This window comes from Varroa destructor, unplaced genomic scaffold (genome assembly GCF_002443255.2).
Source record: "Varroa destructor unplaced genomic scaffold, Vdes_3.0 BEIS01000001.1, whole genome shotgun sequence".
Lineage (NCBI taxonomy): Eukaryota > Metazoa > Arthropoda > Arachnida > Mesostigmata > Varroidae > Varroa > Varroa destructor.
The window spans coordinates 22,832,747-22,856,663 of NW_019211454.1; the positions used below are offsets into that span (position 1 = coordinate 22,832,747).

A 23,917-nucleotide genomic window follows, 5' to 3' on the forward strand; every position below is an offset into this window, starting at 1 on the left:
ATGTATTGCCGTTTTGATAATGGCTTAAATCTAAAACTAAATATCGTTGTAAGCATCAGCCAGCTGCGCAAGGCTAACGCCCGATTGCTAAATGATTAACCTAAACCCTTCCAGTTCTTTAAATCAATCAAACAGATTCCTGCAGGATATCACCGAGTGGTAAGCTTTCGTGGTAAATCATAAACTACTGGGTCGCTCGGTGCCATTTGTCAACTGAATGCTTCTTCCTAATAATGAATAGCATTACCTCATTGCGCAAACCAATCATTCCAAGCAACCATCGAATAGTTATCTAGAAGGTCGTAAGCATTCTGGAAATATACCGTAATCAAATTTAAGACATTGTCCTACCTTGTCCTTTTTGAGAGGAAACGCATGTTTCGAGCGCATTGCTTGCAACAGCACTGGACAACCCTTATCACCCGAAAATGCTAGCTTCTGGTCGTGAAGTTGCGGCCACATGAAGAAGAACCTAAATGGTAAGTGTTTTCGAGAGGACCTAATTATCGTCACAAGAAATCGTTGAGCCTATGCACACAGGCTCTGTGCAACCACAGCAAGAAGCATCGTCTTATCGGCGAAATGCAAGCCTCTTAGACTATAGTAAAAATAGAGATAGATTACTTTAAAGGAAGATGCAATGCGGATTGTCCTCGAAGCTGTGTTTGTGTGGGCATCTACATGGTTTCGTATCGTCTGTGCTCTGAGAAAGCTACATTTGCAGCCCTATTATGGCATTCGATTTCGGATAATTGGGTCAGGTAAATACTGATTCCAATTGAGAATACCAGCTGTCTGTACTGTCGGAAAACCAACAAAATCCACCATGGCTCAAGTGTGATGGGTGTACTATAGTGACGCAAAAGAAAAATTCGATATTTTATTTCGATTACTGGTTGAAAACCATACTGGCTGTGCTTCATATCGGTACCTGACGAAGAAACTTATTATAGGTGTCTGCAGATGTCTATGAGGCCCTTTCTGTGTTTTTAACAAACAAGTTTCTTATCTGCTCAGCGATAAGTTGATGCACTAATTCCAGATTTGACCTACTGACGCAATTACCGGTTTTCTGAAACTACTGAATTTAATACTTTAATGTTACTGATTGGAATTTTCAAAGTTCGTCTTTTCTATGGAAAGAAATAAGTAGCAAGTCTAAAAGGGCTCGTCATAAGGTATCATCAGCCATCGTTTTACGTGTTCTCGTCTAACCTAAACGCCATTCACACAACACACTTATACTGGGTATCGCATGAAACGTGCGTTATGTAGAGAACCGTTTGCGTGATTACACACAAGAGTCATTTGATCGGCAAATGATACATCTTCCAAATGATGGCCACATCCCAGACTGTGCATTTATCTAATGGGTTTCTTAGAGGCAAAATTTAGAACGCGTAGACTACGAAGATGACATATGGAGCGGAAATAAAGAGCTCAAATCTGTCGCAAGACTTGACGATGCACTATCCATTCGGAAGACAAAAAATTAACGTATCGTTGATGATATTTTCGATATCTGACTAAAGAACCCACGGAATGAGCACTACGTTAAATAGCCACGGATCGGAAAGACCGATATAATTGTCACGGAGATGAGAGTCGCTTGAAATCGAATAAACTTACGTTTATGGTCCGGTTTCCTAGAGGCTGCTTTCCTGCGATATCCTTGAGAAGGGTCCTGCAGGCAGACGTATCTTTGACTGCTTCCTTCTCTTGCCGAAATGTTCTACCACATTGTACGAAAATCTGATCTAGTCGACTACTTCAGTATGTGATGAATTCTATTATTATTTACTGAAGAATTAGAAATCAATACAAAATCGAACGTTTACGATCTAGCGACGTTCCCGTATTAAATATCTGCACCTCTTTCAAAGCTCAAAGACGGTCGATAATTTATGCGTCCGCTTATACTGCGTTTGCTCCGACGACGAAATGTCCCCGCCGTGCGATGGGACGACGGAATGTCAATAGGATATCTAAAGGTGGCCAGTGACTTTGAGTGATTACCCAGCTAGATTCACAACAAAGATAATTGGCCATCAGTCAGAATCGCCGGAAGCAACTTTTTACTGCGTTTCATACTCCATCGAACTACATGTACGCAGATAGGTTTATTATCTACTTTTCGCTAACTTCTTCTAACTGTGTCCGAGTAAGCTCGAACGCTTTTGCTGGACGGACGCCGAACTTCGTTCGAGCTCGACGCGAGCTATATGCACAACTTCAAGTTTCAAGAGAAATTATATCATTCTTTAGAAATTATTATCATTATTATAGGAAATTATTATATCTAAGTGATACTTCTTAATACCACCGTTTCGTAACCATAATCCGTCGTGATGATATAGCTCTTGCGATTCATTGTTCCCTGATAAAAATTAAGTTGCTAACGAGTAATTATTTACAGATCATGTCAAACGAATACAACAAATATACATTGTTGTAAAGGGAAGGCGTAATGGCAAGCCGGCACCTATTTACGCGAAACAATAAGCGTCTGCGGAATTAGTTGCATTAGTCTTCCCTGATTGGGACTTTCATCAGTACTGACAATATCCATTGTCAGATTTAGAAGCTGTGACGCTACCGAAACGCGCGTTAAAATTCAGTCTAGAGAGACTGAAATGAGGTTATGATTTTAACACATGTCCTGGTGTTACTCTTTACACATGCAGGTAGAATAATCTTTTGCATTTCCGTGAATCATTCATTAGTTTATTCGACGGTAGCTTCGATCACTAATTTATCTAATTTTTTAATTATAATCAACAAGGTCGCGTTCATCCGCTGAGGGAATGGGCTGGCTGCAGCAGGGGTGCTTCGGGTCCATGGCTTTTTAAAAGACAGGCTTTTATATCGAAGTAATAGTTGCATTTGGGTAAAAATGAGGTGGGGCATGTTCGAACAGTTAAAAGTTCGTCAATATCAATCAGGCAAAATCATTAGTATGTAGATACGCTCGAAAAGGCACGCACACTTGACCCATTCATTATTGCCCAGTTAACTGTATTTTATCTTTGTTATATCTTGTTCTATAAAAATATTTGCAGAATTAGACGGTCCGGACTCCTTATCTCCCTTATATATATGCTCATTTCTGTCATAAGCCATAATGATGTAAACATGCTTCTGACAATTCAAATGCTAGTACTACCTTAAATACTCGTGCGCGTGTTTCCAATGGTTTGCTGTTCTGCCTATATGGAGGCTAGTTCAAAGCAGAAGTTGATCGAGGCGATTTCTTAGGAAATGAAAAACACAAAAGCCGAGGGTTGTTTGAACGCGATTACTATATATATATATATATATAAAACAATGATGGGTTGTTGCACTGTTCTAGCCGTCATCAAAAAGGGCTTCAGGTTCGCAGGCTTGGGTCCGGCGTGGTTTATCCTTTAGGGAACACTTTCTAGTTTAATGTACCATTGGGCCTCTTCCTGATCGGTAATCACTATCAAGGCAATAGTTGTATATAAGCATGAATATACATACACACAAGTACGAAGAGGGTGTCCGTCGATCTTACCAGTGCGGGTCGTTGCCAAGCTAGATGTCGCGAATCAGGGAGAAGGCAGGCACGTTGCCAGAATAAACCGTTATCCCTAAGTACTTTGCCTTCTTAGACTGCTTGGAACGACACACGTTTAGATTCCATAGTTACGTTTTCGCCTCAAAAAGCCATATCTATCGGAAGAGGCGGTACTGAACTCGATGCGTCCATGGCGACCGAGTGATACTAAGCGAGCTCACCCAGCCATCATGACCTAGAGTGGATGTACTACAGATGGCGCACGCTGCACCAAAACACCTCGCTCGCTACTGCTACAACAGCAACCACTTTTACTATAAACTGATCAAGCATGTATGCTGTAACGTTTATTTTATCAACTCCCTACGTTCTTCTATGGATCAAGCGTTTTGCCCGATTATACCCGAACGAGTAGGTATTTCGAAATAATTATTCAATAACATCCAGCGATTCAGACGATACATTCATCTTATTAGCTAGCTAATGGTCATACGTGCATAATAATCCATTCAGTGCGTCGTGCGCAAGCCGTAAAAAGGCCGTCTGCTATGCACATGCTTTGACGCTTCACTAACACGTGGAAATGATACGTTCTTATTGTATGACATTGTCTTAATAAAACAAGCTGAGTGTGTACAGAGCTGAAAGATGTACCGCTTAATAACGACCAATAACGCTGCACTCTAGCCATACTAGTCGTTTTGCTAGCAAAACTCTAAAACTCGACCTGTTTCGTGTATTGATTATTATATCATTTGTTGTCATAAAGTATGCTTATTTGCTATCCTGTTTGGCTTTTAGCTGGTGTCGTAGTGCAGGACCATTGATTACGAGCTAGCTGATGATTTCTTTCTCTGTGCCGCCACTATGACGTCGCGTTTAGATCGCGCGATCGCCCTCCACGACGTCTACAGACGATTTTATTTTTCTAGCAGACTAATATTTGATTACAGATCCGATTCGTCACAATATTCACCAACCACGACCTATTCGACTGCTCGTCTTTAAGACGTGTCGCCTGTTGTCTTCCCTTTTTAGTCAATCGGCCATTCGATCATTACAGCCAACATAAAGCAGCGGCTTCCGCCGACCAAATGCCATCATCAACCAATCAAGAAACGAATCACTAGCGAAAATATACAATACTGGATTCGGTTTTTCTATTTCGTAGATCGGTGCGAACGCTGTTCGCCTCCTTTTCCTTGCTTTTTTTGAACGACGACGACGACGACGACGACAGTTGTATATAACCACCGCGATAACAACGGTGGTAGCTGTCCAGACCTCCCCTCTTCGGCTTCGAAGACCACTCACATCGTTATTCCTGCTGTTGGCCTCTTTTCGGCTCTAGCCGACTCAGGACCCGCTCAGTATGTTGCGGCCTTCCTAAAATCGAAAGCACGAATCAACACAAAGGAGTCTGTTTTTTTTTTGGAGAGATTCTTTTGTGTATGCACGTTTCCTTCGGAGTTTGTCGTGGCGTTCTTTATATCAGCTCCGCCTTTACATCGGCATGTCCATAGTCGAAGACGGCGCGACATCTTATCTCGCCTTTCAGTGCGTCTGTCTTCGTTGATCTGCTGTCTCAAGCTACTTGGTGACGTTGTTGTGACGTCAAATACAGAGAGAGTAAGCTGCAATAGTAGGGGTAATACTGTTGTGTGCGTTCAGTCGCTAAGCAAAAGTCCTTTTCTGTATTCTACTATGCCGACTATTCAATTATAGCTTGAAGATGCATTCACAGATACGAAGCTGAACGCACACCGATAGTTAGACCACCACACACAGATATACACACAAGAAGGAAATAAAAAAAAAAATATGCTACATCGTGACGTATATGCTCACGAGTTGAATATGGCTATCCTTGGTCATCAGTTCAATGTGTTGATATGCCAACATGGATACCAATAACTACAAATATATATATATATATATATATATATATATATATATATATTGTTACGATGAGAAATGTAAACTACAAAGAGCTATTTACTCAGTCAGGGTAAGGGTATAAAATGGTATGTCTGGTTCTTTATAAGTTGGTGGCAGCGACGAACATTGCGCTCGGACAAACCTGTGGACGTGATTGAACCACAAAACCTAAAGACGGGCCAGGTTTTCGGGGACCAGGCCGGAAACACAAAAGCCATCGATCAGATCCTCACAAGAGTCAGATCGGTTGGGAGCCAAATCGCCACAGAAGGCAAACCACTTTAGGGACGATCGTTAATACCACTAGCGGTGTCAGGCCGTTGCCCACGTAGGCGGCAATGCACTCAGCCGCGAAGGACTAGTGTCGACTAGAGGAGGTTCGACCAATAAGGGAGACCTGACGCGTGCCATACAACGAGCAAGCCGCCAGACACCGTACGATGGTGAAAGATCCGGACCGTAAAGACCCCACGAGGGAAAGCACCAGCTACGTACCACGACTATGAACGGAAATGCGAGAGAGCCAGGGACATTGTACAACTCTGGCGACAGCCGATGGAAGTGTGGCTAGCCGAAAGGCGTTGCAGCAAGCACGCAAGACCATTGCAAAGTTGCGAAGGGCGCAGTCGCACGGGGATAAATAAATGCTGCGGTAACACAGCATAGCTAATAGTAATGGTCTAGTTTTACGGTCGAGAATATAAAAAATGAAAAGGTGCCGCTTCGAACGTTGTTAAGGCATGCTGTCAGTTACTGACCAATGACTTAGTCCTTCGCAAGATATATTCTGTATACATGGAATAACGCCTCTGGTCAATGTCGCTATCGGCCTTGCGGACACATTTGCTCTGCTTTGAGAGACTTTTTCATTCTGGGTGAGCATAATTGTGGATGGATCATGGTGATACAACATCTACTTTTCTACTTCAAGGCTTACGTAGTCGTGGATTTGTCGATGTATGTTTTAGATTTTAAAAACTCCAGATAAAAAGTCGAAAGCGTCGTAGCATAATCTAGGAGGCCATTTCAGGCGCCCAAAATAGGAAAATATGCGGGCGGAAACAATGCCTCGTGCGATAATATCATTGATTTACATGATGTGTGGTGTGTACAGCAACCATCAACATGTAGAACCACATGTCTTCAAAATCCACACCATCTGCTTGAAGCACAGGAAGCTGAATTTTTATACCCTAATATAGTTCCTTATCTATCCTTTATGCACTTTTAGTACCGTCTTCGAAAGACGAACGATGCCTGTAATTCAGATAGCGGTACGTTTTTGATGCGTTTCCTTTTCACAAAACATGTACCAATCTTCTTCTCATTGCTGAAGATGATCTTGTCAAAAAGTTTCACAATCACGATGTTGTTGAGTTACCTCGTTGACAAGCTTACTTGACAGTGCATAGTCTATAGGCTTGAACTGTTGAGTTAGCTAGATTTTTTAGGGATAAAGGGAAGTCGCTTGTTAGGATACATAGCATAGAGCTCTTCCAAACTTTGAACACCTAACGAATGTTCTCGGATCTTCATCCGCTGCCGTGATGTTTCCCGATGATCGGCCTAAACAAATACGTGTCTGTCACTTGGTGTCAGCAATCGACCTAGTCTCCACAAGCTTTTCCATTACTTCCCCCACAATTGATACGCTTGTAACATATCGCCCACGAAAAATTATACGCCATCTGCAAAACGTGCAGTCAAACCAAGTGCCATTTTCGAAATGGTATTTAAATATAGGTATATCAACGCGTTGTTATGTGGAGTAGCAATCAATTACTAAAAATATGGGACCATCCATATTTTTCTGCTATTCCTGGTACATTACATATATATATATATATATATATATATATATACATAAAAGCGAATCTCAAAACTTCTCGTCGGTATACGAGTTGTTTCGAGTGTGCATCGCTTATCTAACAGTTGCACACAACCCCTGCCTGATTCAAGACGATCTTGTATGATACATGCGTCCCCATGAAAAATGCTTTGAAATACAGCAAAAAAGTAAACGGTGACTTCACAAGGGTTATCGCGAATTCACAGAGGCATAGCAGTTCCCCTTCGTTGTTACTTTTTGCTTATAGCTTCGTACAAATACTATGAGCAATTAACACTTTTGGATGAGCGCGTCTGCAATGCGCCGACAGCTTAAAAAAGAAGAGGTTATTTTAACATCTCACAAACCCTGTGTTTTGTGTTATTCTCCTCGTAATACGACAAACGTGTAAGTTGTTTTTTTTTTCTTCCTGAACACAAGCGGGTGCGCAATACCGATATGAATTAAAAGAGCTCTTACGAGCAAAAAAAAGGGTTTAGCACCACTGTGGATGAGCACCTGGCTAAATTGCAACAATCAGTTGTGCCTGAGAGGATCACTCTGTTTGGCAAAGGGAATAACATAGATGTCAGCCAACTTTTTTTCTTCAAGTTGTTGACAGATGACAGGATTGCTTCTCATGTCGTTGTAACAACAATACTATGAGGCATAACTACGTAGGGATGTGGACACGAAATCGAGGCAAGGTAATATTCGCATTTTAAGTTCGTTTCAATAAGTCTCTAGTTAAGTTCTAACATCTATTGCTTTACGTGTACTACTACTACAAATTTTATCCCACGATGTCAATCAGGTTTCTCTACTTTAAACTTGACTTAAAAAAGAAGTCGATTTAGGTGAAAAAGGAGGGGAAAATCGTTTGCTCGCTCGAGATCAGGTGAAGATCTGACCCGGGTATAAACAACTATTTAAACTGTCTTCATTCATATATATTCGTAGTTTTTTAATATAATTCAACACGGATACAAGTTTACCTGCGCAGAGCGTGACCATTTCAAACAAAAGAAAAACAGACTTCTATACCCAACAGGGAAGCTACATCTGGCTTCAATAGATATTTTAAAATCTGTTGTTTAAAACCTACTAAACTTAATCTGGCACGAGACTGATAGGGACACTTCTGTGGATGCAACCCAGTTTTGTTTCAATTTTTCAACGCAGCCAGCCGTTTTGTCAATTATGACGACAGCCCACTAAAGAGCTTTAACTTAGAGGTTGATCTAGTGAACGAGGAAGAATTTTTATGTAAAAAGTGTTTTTGCAGATATTTCAAAGCATAATATCAACAAAGCAAAAGCAACGAAGAGAAAATGATACAAATTCTCGAGGCGGTTGTTGCAGGACAGAGCGAGATGGAGCAAAGGATGTATGACATTAAGCAATCATTAGCTAAGGTGGCCAAAAATATTGAAAACCAGCTAGAAAGACCGAGAGCGGGAAGTCTAGCTCTACGAGCTGAAACGAGCAAATTGAAAATACAATTTACCGAGCAAGAATAATACTCGCATGCTTATAGTGTCACACTCTATGATGTCTTAGGCTTAGGCAAAGAGGACCGCACAGCAACACAAGTGAAGACAGACAATGTTATCCCCCCTGAGACTTCAAACACACGATTATATTCGCTTATAAACTGAGCCAATATGCGAATGCTACAACTGCAAACTTTTAAGCTAACGATTCCAGTTAAAAACTGCTCATTATGATGAAATGTCTAGTAGTAACGGCAGTGGTCGTCGGGCTGGAAAATGATACCACCAAAAAGACCAAAAATGCGGTCTACGCCAACATCTAGTGGAACCTCTTAGAGCGGCCACAGTGTCAAAAACGAAAGCAAGCTAGAGTGAAGCCAAGTCGATGCTTCGTAAATCTAAGACAAGGTCCACCAAGGACGAGATCGCAACGCCATTGTACCAGTAGGACCGAAGTCCGTGGATGGCATACAGGAAATGAAAAAAAAAGTTAATAATGGTCACGCTAGCGACCTGCACGAATGGGAAAAACTTTATGTGACAGTCATGTCACGACCTTCCACCAGGTAAAAAGGACAGAAAGGTACCGATAATTGCTAAACCATTAGGAAGTTTTGATTGATACAATGGCAAATTGGACACGCTTATTTCTGAAAAAGTCGTCATTATTAGCGTTAATATATTGATTCTAGAAAAATACCTGCAAATGTTTGAAGGAGGAAAATGGAAGAAAATATACACCGAAGGAAGAAACATTGAAAATACAAATGCTCCATTATAAAGTATGCATAATGATTAGAAATGCTAACAGCCAGACAAAACATACAGCTTGTGTGATCCCTAATTATGGCTAAAATCAGCCGCCTAAATGAGGAAACCAAACAATTAATTGAATGTAAGTGACCTAGCGTACAAGGGCCTAATCGACGAGATCAATTCCGCACACGAATGGCCAGCCGAAACTAAAACATGCCGGTTCGTCACGCTAAACGTGTACAGCCTAGGACAAAGCTCCTGTCTATACTTGAAAGTACGAGACCGAACGAAATACTATTAACAGTATTTTTGATAACGAGAAAGACAAGTTATTTTGCATCTAAGATAGCAACTGGAACAGATGAGTGGCTCGATATGTCATAGACACACCTGTATCATGTCATGTAGGGTCACATGCGAACTTGTAAGGTAAGACATGGCTGCAAATTACAGGAATCTACCTTTCTCCCATCAGAGCCCTTTCAAGCCTTGATGAATTTTTAAGAGATTATCTCTTCAAGCGTGCAAAAATGGCTTAGAGCCCTTACCTGATAGGCTGGTGACAGTCACGTCAGGCTTTTTAGTGATATTAGTCTCAATAAGTGGACTAAGTAAATCGTTATTGCAGTTTGTATAATTAGTGATAATTAACGTACTCTTTACATCTGATCTGTAACGGAGCGTTTCGTCATACTCACTGAAGCGGATTTCCCACTACCAATATTTACAAACGTACATTATAAATTTATTGAAAAATGTGACGCGTTATTTTAATCTGTCCGTGTTTTTGCTTTCAAGCATTTATCTATCTTGTTTCAACTTAATCGATCCGTAATGTTTCAACCGATACTTTTTCGGCTTGGAAGGATTATGAGTCGTTTCAATGTATCGACATAGCATTGGAAGGCTCTGATAAAGTTTAAGGGGGGTAGCAATCACATCTATTTAGTCTCTATGGTACGAAACGCACGAAGAAGGTAAATACATCTTGCTTTGAACGACATAGTAGCCTCTCTGTTCCATGTACAGGCACCGAATTAACGTAAAAAGAAATGAACGTTAGATAAACTTTACTTCCTTACGAGTAAGTTTGGTGCGCACTAGAGTAACATAAGCTTCTGACGTTAAATATAGAATAAGCCGGTAGCTTTACCCTTACATGCACGCTAGGGCAACCAAAGTGGCAACAGCGTGGCCACGACAAGACGCACAGTTTTTGCCTGATCCCATTTTGCGCTTCTGCCACCTCAGCGGAAGTTATTTTTAGAGCGATCCAAAGTTCAGAAAGTTCTGGCCTTTTGTTTATCTTCGTCACCGGTAGGTCGTAAAGCTCAGTGAATTTTTATAGTAACCGATTACGTTGGCGCAATGAAGCGCCGGCCCTCAACGAATGACCTATCAGGACGCTATATGTGCGCAACTTCAAGCAAGCGTACCAGACCCCCTATGCTGACACTGCACTTCTCAACATTTCAGAGTGTAGTTACTGAGTGCCGCTTTGTATAGGCTGTAAACAAAAAGTTTCGAATATGTTGGCTATGCTAGAAAAGGAGGATTGAAAGATGATCTACCCAGCCATCACAGACCTTCTTCCTAATTGATTTGCTATAAAATTTGAATAAATTCCTAATATAAATATATGCGGTGTTGATGCTTGCCTGTGACGTGGTAAAGATGAGTTCAGGTAACACATTTTAATGTGAACGGGTTCATGAAAGATCACTATAAACCTTATAGCAACAGTTAATATACGTTTATCTACAGCATTCGTCATATGTTTGCCCTGAACCGATCCTGTTTAAGGCGCTCCGATATTTAAAACCAGTATTATTTCAAGTCGATAGGAAACAAAAAGTTGTCGACTGCTTTCTATAGAAGTAAATTCAAAGAGATAAGCTATTTTCTGGTACAACTCACAGGTAGCGGCCCCATTCACCTGTACGCGCATGTCATACGAAAAAAACGTGACGTATTTTCATGCCTATGTGCCACACTTGTATAATTGTTATTCTTCAGACAAAAATTTCGGTTCGATAATTTCTGAAAGAACGTCGGTACTCATTTGACTTGAATGCTTGATCCTGTTGATCAACGCTTAGAACTAAGCATGGAACGATTACTCCATATAAACGAATCCGCTATAGGTCCGAAATATAGTGATTTTGCAATTTCTAGACACATGTTTATTGTATTATTAGTTCATTATTAATTAGGTCGTACATTTATCTGACGATAAAACAACTGGGCTTCTATAACGCATCATCGAGACTACACGACACTACCGCCGAATCTATCAGTCTTACTTGTAGCAAATCTTCAAATTTATCTTACCCTGAACGACTGGAGCGCCGTGTCTTGGTAATCAGCGCTCGATGCTATACATCTGACGATCATTTACAACAACCAGTGGTTACGTAGGAGCAATCGAGATCATAACTCTTTCCTCGTTTTATAGAAAACGCTGTGCTCAACACAAAACCTCAAAATTGTATACACAAAAGAGACTGTTTGAGAAGCAGCTGCGGCTACTGCAGATAGTATCCTTGCCACCAGAAACGCAGCTTGGACATTCGGGGTGAGTAGGGTTACGTTGCAAAGACAACTCAGGCCTGCGCAAAAAATCGCAGTCTGCGTAAACATATGCCCATTACCATTTTGTTTTTGATGCACATCAAGAAGCTGCATTAGCAGCATCGCTTCCCCAATGCGCGAAGGTCATGGCCGGCTGATCGTGCTTAAGGCAAAGTTAGTAGCCTACAGATGTACTAAGTATAAACGTATCGGAACATTTTAGCATCGTAACGAGCTTGCAGGCAAGAATTGTATGATGTTTTCTTGTTGGCACAGCACGATCAGCTTTCCTTGCGACAACCCAAAAAGATGTCCTTTGTATGCGCATAAGAGCTTTAATAAAGAGGCAGTAGAAGTTTTTTTTCAATAATCCCAAAACTTAGACGGAGTTCTATATTTCACTCCTTTAGTTATCCTTAATCCAGACGAGACCTCCTTTCGTACAGTAATTGATCCTTCAAAAGTAATTCCACCTAACGGAATGAAAGCAGAATCCCTGTCACAGTGCTCGCCCCCCTGTGTCCGTAAGTTTTGCGGTAATATGTGTTTTCTGGGTTGCAATTCTAGGAATAGATGGTAATGGATGCAAACCTAACGTTCTGCAAATTTGACCAGATAAATCTCTTTGAAGACAGTCTTAAGCACTTCGCCGTGACCATTCGTTGTTCCTTATAGAAATCATGTCTGCTAATCATGGATGGGTTCAAGATTTACCCAGGCCTAACTGCAATCAAGTTGGCTTTAGAAAACGGCGGATAATTAATATACTGCTTAACTGAGATATAACCCCTGCACGTCGCAGTCTTTGCGCCATTCAAAGCACGACTTCGTACACCTCGAAAGAACTTTATTACAACTTACGGTAAAAAGTTCACAATTTATTATAACGTGGTTATATTGATGAAAACTGTGTATAGCGGGTCATTTACAGTGGCAAGTATCGAATAACGACGGCAAATAACGAAACCGTAGTTACAGAAGGTAGTCTTCATTGTTCAGTGACACCGAATGATAATCAGTCGGAGCCGTCACGCCATTACTTTGCGTCATAGTAGTAGTAGAGCTTATTCGTTTGCGGAAGTAGAGACTTTTACCGATTCTTGCTTCATGGCAAGAAGCACTAGGCAGAGCTTATAAACATTCCGTAATTCTCATTACGTCAAACATTGGCAGCGTTTCGTTTTTGAAATTATGGATTGCTTCACCCTAGCCGTGTGACAGAATCAGTTATATTAAACTATACTATGCAAATAAATATGCTTCTGATTTGTATACAAATATGTATTTTCGTGAAAACGATGAAATTATTGGGAAATCTTTGATCAGGATTATAAGATTCAATTAGGATTGTTGCCCCGATCACTCTAATTGGCTTATTCGCACAAGATCATTAACGGCATAAAGGTATAGTCCCATCTCTAGCCCATATATCCCCACCGTGCGGGGCTTATGGACCAACAATATAGGTTTCTTTAACTGATCGTTTTTCGAAAGGTCGCAATTTGTTGGTTGTCGATCTTAATCGGCAGGACAGAGGAGTCCTGAGTGAATACACTGGTTCTTCTCGTACGGCAGTTGTCCTTCTCAATGCTAACGTCTAGAAAATTTTGGCCCATATAGCCATATCCTTCATACCTGCCGCTCAACTACATAAAAGTCTTTACTTAGGTAAATAACTCTGTATTATCGCATAGTGTGGGTTCGATATATATCTTCAAATAGTGGCTCTTTTAGGTATTCACATGTATTTTGTTAATAGCACAAATTCTTGATGGCGGCTGTACCTTCGCTGGCAGTGCCAGGACGCTATGCCATATATTTCTCACCCGGTTTACATAAACGAATACATTAGATGAATCAAACCGAGAATCTACCTAAAAGATAGAACAATCCGTGATGGCCCTATCCTCACAGCTTGTGTCCAAAATTTAAAAAACTCCAACAGATTATTATTTTCAAAAATTCGAAGAAAGTGGGTAATATTACGAAATCAACTATCACTACATTTTTCTAAGTTATGATAGGACCAATTATGTACGTCTGATGAACGCCTCAATATGGTCGTCATCGTTCATCGACCACCAGATACCTCAAATCAATTTAATATTCAGAAAGCGAACACACGAATAAGTTCCTGTCTGTTTTAGGCCGGTCTTCTGTTGTTTACCGAGGTACGCAGAGCATGAGCGTTGCGTTCAAAAATGGTGACTAATACCTAGCGTACACTGATACCATTCTATTAAGCCGATGCTAGGAAAGGCGCACGTGAAGGCGTTTGTGAAGACGAGCACACTTCAATCGTAGAACAGAACCATTGGCGACAGGCTAAAAAACACTGGGTGTTCGCTGAATGTAATAGGACAAATAAATATCGGCCTGTTTCAACAAGGTAGCGAATACACGAGCGAACGGAAATTTGTATTGGAATTTGCACATACAAATGAAGCCTACCTTTTTTCAGTGTGACAACACGTTATTTTCAAGATGCTGCTCGCGGATTATCGCTGAGAACAATCTACCCACTTCATGAGATAAGAGCCTAATGAGAACAAGCATTGCAGCTACGGGAAATAGCAGCAGTACTAACGATGCTCCATTGTCTAAATATGATATACTGAAATTCAGACGGTCAGTCGGCCGCCGGTGCCAAGGCTGTCAATTAATTTCTCAGCGTTGTGCGAACGTGACACCATTGAGCCACCCACGCAACCGATTAAAACTTAATTGTCATGCTGTAGGAATCAGGTACGCACAAATATGTCGCGTAATTGATACGAATCTATAAACGCGCCGATTTGTTTGTGAAGCTAGTCTCGATATTTAACGTCCTCGTCGTACTACAGTAATTCAGAGGCCGGTACTCATGTTATAGGCACAAAAAGAGATAGAAATAGATATGATAGTTGGCAAGGGACTTTCCTATACCCATTGATGCGCCCAAGTGTGCAAGGTACACCACTTGGCACTAAAGCATCTGATAGATAAAGTTCTCTAAAAGTGACTGTTAAGGTAATAGATGGATACACTTTCTCGGTACTTGTAGAAGTTGCAGTCGACTAATGTAGCTCTCCGCCGGCTTAAAGGCTATAAAATAGAAAAACTGGCTACGTAATAATAATAACAATAATAACTAAATGAAAAAATTCAAATTTTATTTTTCTCTATAGATCCATCTCCGGGCAATGTTCTAATCATTAGAAAACGTGGCTCGACAAGTGTCTGATTATATGGCTAGCCGATACGCGGAATCGTAGCTACCTAACGGCAGGCCGTCAGGATTTCTTTAAAATGATGAAGTCTATGGAGCTTTGGGCGTAGAGCCCATTGAATTAATTTTTTTACAGCTGTTTGCTACAGCCTCTGTTGGTACGTGTACTGTACAGTGGCGCGCAACTTTAAAATCGAACTCGCTCAGAAAGCTGGTAGGCCAACGGGTCGTTTCATCTGCTACATCCTAGCGGGTATCGCGTTCATTAGGTCAACGGATGCGGGTACGCCCCCGATAGTGGATGGCCGCACGTTAATTTAATTTATCACACCCCAGGTGATTTACTCGGACCCGCGCTGATATCGGGCCCGCCACTATATCAATGGCCAACGAATTCGCTATTCTATTCTAAATTCAACCGACGGGATCAGTTGCCCCTGTTTCACCAGCAGATAAAAAAAAGTCATCATTTAGTTGAAGCACTAATATAAGGCAACAAGTATTAGCACTATTACGATTATTTCTTATCTAAGATTCTACTGATGCCAAAAATAGGATAGAGTTGTTTCAAGAAGTTGTAGTCTAGATGACTGGTTTTAGCAACGGTGGCTTTTTCATCATTTTTGGTCATTGTAGGGGCTGTGCCAACTTATGTCTGCGTAATTCTCTAAAAAAAAAATAATTTTTTAGCGAATATGGCTTCTAAATGCTTACAGGTTAGCCTAGATAAGGGAAGCCGTTCTTGCTATAGATCAAAAGTCCCAGAGAACCTAAATTAAACTGTCTTTGAAAATTAAAATCGACATTTCGATTCAAAATGGGTCTAAACTACACAGGATTATTAGATGCCAGCAGATAGCCGACCTATCAGCCACAAAATTTGAGACGTTGCAAAATAGGCGCTTATGGATCGATTCCATTTAACGTAACGTTCCATGAGCACAGTCTAAGAGACAGCGAACTATTTAAAACGTAATCATTATCGTCTATTGCGGAGGTATGTAGAAATCAAATATATCAGCTTAAGGTCAATTTAGCTCAGAGCGCACGGCGAAGCTGATTTTCATCTACATGGAATATTCATCTCAATGTCAAAAAAGCTTTGCTTGCTACTGAAAATACTAGTTTTGAATAACTTTAATTACTTAGTATAGGTTACCTGACATTTATATGCAGTGAGGTATGGGCCACAACGCAGTTTGGTGGTAGGCCATTACGTCGTCCATTGAGCCGTACCATTAGGACGAAAGAGGTCAACCGTGTTTCAGATTCTCATTTCTTTCCTTCGCATTGAAAGGTGGATAGCAATGTTGGTAATAACAAGGTCACATCATTTAAAAAACTATTTCGTATTCATTTTATCCCATGTACATTTTATCAACTTTTTTTTACCGAGACTTCTGTTTAAGATAGGCAGTTTTGCAATTTCATGTGCCGGCTATGTATCCTATCAGGACAAAATTTTGATCATTTGCTTCTGGCGTTCGATGCCTTTGAACGTAGTCACTTTTTTAGGCAGTTAAAAATAAATAAATAAAAGGGCATTAAATGTTTATATATTTTTATTATACTAAGGTATAATCAGATGTGTTGACAGTAAGCGAGGTGTATTCCTACGTTCGGAGCTGATCCATGGTACGTCCAGTCATTACATAATGTCAGTCATTTGTTCTTTAATCAGTGAATATGGTTTGGAAAGTAGGCCCCCAGTAAGGGGCGGGCCCGCAACCTGACGAGGACAATGTAAATGGCATCTGCATGATGTTGATGACGAGGCTGGCGGACGAGCCTTATTGGTGGAAGTTGGCTAGAAGTTGGCTACGGAGTTCGTTGATGGGGGTTACGCGCTTCGGCCGGTTGCCCGACCGAACGAGGCGCCCGACGTGCTTCGACGGATGCGAGAAACCGGCTTCTCAATGGCTTCTTCACCACTAAACTACAGAGGGTCTTTCTGTAATGGCCCGGCCAAGCATGTCAGGGCTATAGCGAGTGTCGTCCGCACTTCGCTTTCCTTGCCCCCTTTCCCTAAGAAGCTTGAGGAAGAGAAGCAAACTCCTAATAAGCAAACTTTGTGACAGCGATAGATGGCGAGCTGCTTAAAGTCGCCAGTCCCTTACTCTCCAACAGCGCACACACTCAGCTGCCGTAACCACACCGGCTAGATAGAAGATACTAGAAGCAACTTTGGCTCTAGCCGCTCGCTCTTGTGTATCACTGTAGACCCACATCCATTGTATAATCTATATATATGATAACTAGTGCCCATTCTATAGGCCTAATGCGCTCTTGGCCTTAACGCGGGTCATTAAAGTAGTCTTGATTTAGTTGAAGATATCAGGAAGCCATTTTTGAGTAAATTTAATTACTCCGCGCTGTATTAAGGGCATATACGAAGAAACAAAAGCGACTGGACGAAGAAGAAAAACCCCTGCCAGAAGCAATTACTTTTTTAGTTTATACACAGTTCCCCTGTTAGATCAGGCAGGACTCTTAGTTTTTGCCGAACCTAGTGCTTCCATTTTACATATTTGATACTTGTATAGACGTTCGAAGCAATGATGCCTATCTTCTACACCGAAACGAGCAACGGGCAGCTAAGCTCTTATTTCGGATACAATCTTCTATACAATTCTAGCTACCATGCATTTCTTCATCTGCCTCAATCATTATTTTTCTTAATCCAGAAAAATGGGTTGCACGATAATTGTCTACTCCTATCTGCGCCAGCCGTATCCGAGTCGCGGTAAATATCATGGTTCATCAAATTGATTACCATGGTAGAACCGTAATACTTGCCTCTGACGACATCTCTTTTGTTACTGAGCGCAGGCCCTACATAGAGGAAATGATTACGAGAAGTGGGGTTTTGCCAATTACATCTGCTTGGCGTTCCTGTTCATGACAGGAGTAAAGGTGCGCATTGACGAACAGGTATTATTCGTTGTCCGCTGTAGATGCCTCGCTTTCTTATAACCTATACGGCGGCACCTTGGTGACCTGATTGTATTACTGAGTAGAAGGATTATAAGAGCCTAAAAAATATATTAGAACGTAAAGGGTTTAATAGTAATTATTATTATCGTTGAAAATATCTCGCGACTTTTCAATTACATAAGATAATCGGGCAGAACTTTAATAGTAAGATTTTACCAATGGGTCCAATAACGATTCTTCCCACTGACTACATTCTATTGATAAAGTTTGTTGGGTCACTGATCTTCCGTGAGCTGTACGCTTCGACAGCTGTCTTCGACGAGTCATTTCGCTCGAACTGTTACTCTGGTCTAGTAAAAGCCCAAAGTCATTTAGTGCCCGAAGTTACGCACAATTACATGTGTTCTGATTACGGCCTAAAAAAAAAGAAGCAAAAGTCAAATGTATTTTTATACGTTTTAGTTAAACTTACAAGTGCTTTACAAGACATTATTTATCAAGTGGGTTTAGAATGAACAGCCTCGTAAGTATGTTCCATTTGAATTTTTTGCTACTTAAGTAAAGCGAGAATCCGCCCACGCAATAAGGGCCTGAAAATTGTTAGGCGAAGCATAGCTATGCTACTTCCAGGGATCTTGGTTCAAAGAAAAAGCGCCTAGAGCATAATACTAATCCAATACCTGATATTGGACCTTTGCCAGGTGTGGCATTTGCACACAATACAAAATCAATGAAATCAGTAAATACGGACAGTGGGGAATAAGTTCGCCGCCCACAGCTGTGGCTAGACATTCTAATTTCCAGTTGAAAAGAGGCACTCTATTGATTATAATGGGTGTTCGTATTGATTAAACTGAGCCGGCCTTGTATTTATCTGGTAAATACAAACCAACAATTAAATGAAGTTTTTAGAATAACCAGTCTTATTGCTCCTACTTGCAAAAATGATTTGATCCTTTATAGTCCCTATTTGTCAAAGCCAAAAACATTGATACTTTTACTATATATATATATATATATATATATATATATATATATATATATATATCAAGAAGTTGCGTCGGCCGTTGGTTTTAGCTAAAGAAAGCGTGATTAAGCAAAGCAAATCGCTGATTTACCTGACGACTTTTTAGTTGGCCTTAGAAATAGCTTAATACAGAAGTAAATAACATTAACCAAAGAGATCAAAGAGACATATTTGATATTTTGACCGTCTGAAAGAGCATCAGATTTTTCTTTTATTTGCACTTCCTTACCTAAAAGGAAGCTGAACACGTATATAAACACACATGGTCTACTATATACTATATTTATTTGCGACAACAAACAGAGAACTATTTGGGCGTAACGTAAGCGCACCTTAGCTCGTAGTTATATTCACACCATAAATGCAGCATAACATAACTGCTTTCGACGGTCCCTAGTTATAGTTACGTAGTCATCGTTTCAAATGTATTATTCGACCGCAGTGCGCATAAATCCCAGCGATCAGCATGCTTCAAGGGGTGCGGTATATTACAAGCTGTAAGCGTGCAGCGAGCGCTATTGGGTCAAGTGAGCGGCGCAGAATATACCTATCATACAGTAGGAAGGTAGCAACCACTTAAGCAGGTAGCAATGCTATGCTAAATGATGCCACAATTAGTACTATATATAGTGTATGATGCGCATCCCTTCTCTAACCTCGATGCACGCACCACTCAGTCTGATACTTCGGACACGTTATCGGGCACGTCGTGGCGGCCAATGCATGATAAGCAATACACACGCGGCTTGATGGAGAATTCGCGTCTCACCCCACAGTGTTCTCCGTGCCCTCAAGTGGTACCTAATAACCGCACGAGGCTTGGCGCCAGAGCCACGACCATCATGATGATGCGGATGATAATGATCTATAATCCTGCCATATGCACCACTCGTCTTTGTACACTTCCCCTCCACAACCGCAGTGCACCATTACATGCGTTAACCGATACAGTTCTATGAACAGATTAAAAGACGCTATATATATACATGGACGCATAGATATATCTATATGATTATTAATTCTAAAAGTGCGGCATGAAATATTGCAGCGGAAAGTAAAGCGACCGCACGGAAATGAGAGAGGAATGCAGACGGGTGCTAAGTGCTAGGAAAAACGAATCCGAGAAGGGACGCGTGGGCCTCACAAGTTGAACTCAGGGAACTCCACGACGGTTAACAACGCCATTACTCTAGCGGTAGGCAAGTAGAAACAATAGCTCTCGCTTTACATTTTTCTCTCTCTCGCAATATACATTATATGCGAGGAATTCCAGAGGAGAACAAGTACAAAATCAGATCCATTCGACTAGCTTGTCTGTAACAAATATTCACAAGAAAACTTCAATGAAAAATGATAGACCAACAAAGAAGCATGACGATTCACACATTGGACAATTATGTAATTAATTTGTTGCATACTTCAATGACGACCTCTATGATACATCCGAACGAACCCCACTGGTAAGGTTTCATTAACTTACGGGATTTTCGAACGGAAAGAACCTCCCCTCGTAGAGAATTATTGAACCCGTGCTGCTCTATAGCCACTGCAAGCGATGACAGAAGGGTGATGTTGCTAAAAATACATCTCCCAGATGTAGCAGTAGATGCAGTCTATCACATAAAGTAAACACGTTTCTAATCATCAAAATGCTTAAAGTCCCCCTAGAGTAAAGTGTACGTAGTCTACCGGTGATCGCTGTTGTCTTTCATCGTTGCACATTGACTGTATTCTATTCAGTACGAACTCGAGTTCATAGAATCAAAGCTGAACGAAGAAAACAGAAAAATGTTAGCAACCTAAGTTCAGTGCCTGACAACTTTTATCACTTACACTGGTAGAATTAAGCAATTTTCGTCGCTATATTTATTCCTCCTTTTCTTTTTCTTGTTAAATTTGTTTAGCTTTCCTTTTTCGTTGAATATACTATAAGCAGGCTAACAACTCATCTGATTTGGGCCGACTAAAACCACCATGACCCATATAGACTAAACAAGTAAATCTGCAGCGTATACAATACTGATTACTACCAGACCAAATATGAATCACTGCTAAAACAATTCATAACTCCAGGATTTTCCATTACATTTATTCGTATACGTAAAAATGCAGAATGCCCACACATGTTGTTAGGCGTCCATAATCGTTCCACGGAATAGTTGTCAAGAACGCCAACAAAGACCTCTTTTTGTCAAGTATTTTGCGGATAACGTTTTACAACGCTAAATGTCTGAAGTTAACAGAACCCACTGCGAAGGGCTAGGGCATATTATACTTGCAAAGTAGTTATATCCCACTAGCCATTTTAGCAGAACACGGACGGAGAAGGTAAACATGTACAATAGCATAAGCCTAAAACGCGCCACCAATTCAAAAGTATCACGCTTCTATGTACTCATTATAGATCGCAAGCGATCATCTATTTGGGAGTTAGATCATGTTCTATAATTACGTTAATATGTACATATATTTGGTGTGTGATATCCATGTATGTCCTTTGTTGCATGGCGTGCACGATACTCTTCACCTGTCAAAGACAGGCGCGGGCGCGGGCGCCAACAACGATGCCACTGACCGAGACGTATGACCAGTGGAACCTATACTTGCCCCAAACTTTACTATAAACAACTCTAGAGTTATTTAAAGCAGACTCTACTATATACTAAATTAGTGAATTATCTTTAGAGAGCGGCCGTAAGTGCCGCGACACTAGTGCGTCTGTGCCCATTGATGCTTCGGCGCCACAAACAATCGATTTAAATAAGGCCGTGAAGCCATCCAACCGCTATTCCTTTGAAGGCAGCTAAAATTAGAATTCGAGTTTCGGACTGAATGGCTGTGTTAAGAAGCTTTTCTATTTTTCCAAACTGCCGGAAGCCGTATAATCTTCCATTCAGCACCGTCCTCATCGATGATTTTGATTGTTGATAGAGTACCCTTCTATAGGAGGTATATTGTCTGTATCAGATGGATTTTCGGCCGATACCTATGCTTTTATGGTCAGCTCGTGAACTTGAATCTATGGAGTTTTGCTGAAAGTATTCTTTCGATCCGCCGAAGGCCGTATGGCGACTGATAAGCATGGACGGTCAATCTTAAAGCGTATAAGGCAACATCTAACGACATCAGCGGGCGTAAAATTCAAAATATTTGTTCGAAATGAGATAAAGAAGATTATTGGTTTCAGGCAGTTGTAGATGTTGCGCAGACACTACGTTTAACGCTGAAAGATTTGAATCTAGACGCTTTCAGCGGTTATTTCAAAGACGAACTCTTTTCCTTCTCCATGGTTGCCTCCTACGTATACGCCTCACACGGAGCAAACTATGTGTGTGTGTGACCCTCTAAAAAAGCCTCAGTTTACGTTGTATGTCACGCTTTACCTTATACTTCCATATTCTAGGCATAAGAAGGTTCAGAAGATCACTATTAAAGAGAACTGTTTATATATATATATATATATATCGCACATGCTACTCAAGCAGAACAGCACGAAAGAATAACTCCGTAATAGAAAAAAAAGTAATAAGCATCTTCCATGTTCAATTCATTCAGATAGCGACAGAGCTTCTGCCGCATCCGTTGGTTAGATCGAATTTGCAACTCATGCCTTTTACAAGCTGTACACATTAGCTGAAGGTGTTTGCCAACAGTGAGATTTGGGACGATTGAACAGAGCTCGTGCGAGACGAAGAGATTTATTATTACGCTCTCAGGAATATGATTATTGACGGTTTCTTCTTCGATGTCACGCTTGATCGAAAAGTGAGGCGCGCGCAAATTTGAATGTTGGCCAACAAATGATCACTAGTGCAGCATTTCTTTTTCGTATCTTTATTGACGACTCGAGCGGTGGAAACAGTAGTACATTGCCTCTCACTCGAATGTATTGTGTGTGAGTAGAAATAAATCCCGTTGATCTCTACAACGCAGCAGCAGGTCGAATGAACGCATCCTGACTAAGTGTAGCGGTCTGGCCTACCAAGACCAGGTAAAGGCTGCCTATCCTATGTAGAATCATATTCCGCGCAACGGATGGAAAATACGTCTTCCGATAGCTACTTCGTGACTGTTCGTGTCACACATATTATTATATTAAAGAAAAGACACACTTTAGCACTATACCGCTGTTACCACCTAAGATACGCTTTTGTACGAAGCGTTAGAATTATTTATTTATATGCGATCTGACCGTTCCCAACCAATGCTCGCCTTCTCCACGTTGTCCCTTGCCTCTTCTATCGCAGCTGCTTTACTGCACGCAATGAAGGGCCGCAGTCTTGTGCACCTGCAGACATTTCGAACAAAATCGAAATTTGCCTATCCGCCTTTTTCAGGCTCGATTCAGACTTCCCCCCATACGCCTTCGTCTCTCTGAAAAAAACTTTTCTTTTCTATTCGTTACAAGCCGAGCATCGCTAGAAGATTTTTCATCAGCTCCTGTTTTTGTTGTCCTGAGTTCCATTAACGTGGCATCTACTGCGGCAGCGCCAGTAATAGTGAAGCGGCTGGTGATAACAGAATCATTCCGGTCACATCCATCAAGTTCACTATTGTTACACAAATGGAAGTCGTTTTCAACATTTCAACAGCAGTAGCAAAGCGACCATCACTAACCCCAATG

At 41.0% G+C, this 23,917-nt stretch overlaps 1 long non-coding RNA gene across 1 annotated transcript; it reads left to right on the plus strand.

Annotated features, from left to right (window-relative positions):
* Window positions 1–280: 280 nt before the first annotated feature.
* On the plus strand, window positions 281–23,767 carry LOC147758399 (uncharacterized). Its single transcript, XR_015318746.1, has 3 exons — window positions 281–479; window positions 20,342–20,488; window positions 23,631–23,767. It is a non-coding gene; the product is annotated as an uncharacterized LOC147758399 (long non-coding RNA).
* The last annotated feature ends 150 nt before the right edge of the window (window positions 23,768–23,917 follow it).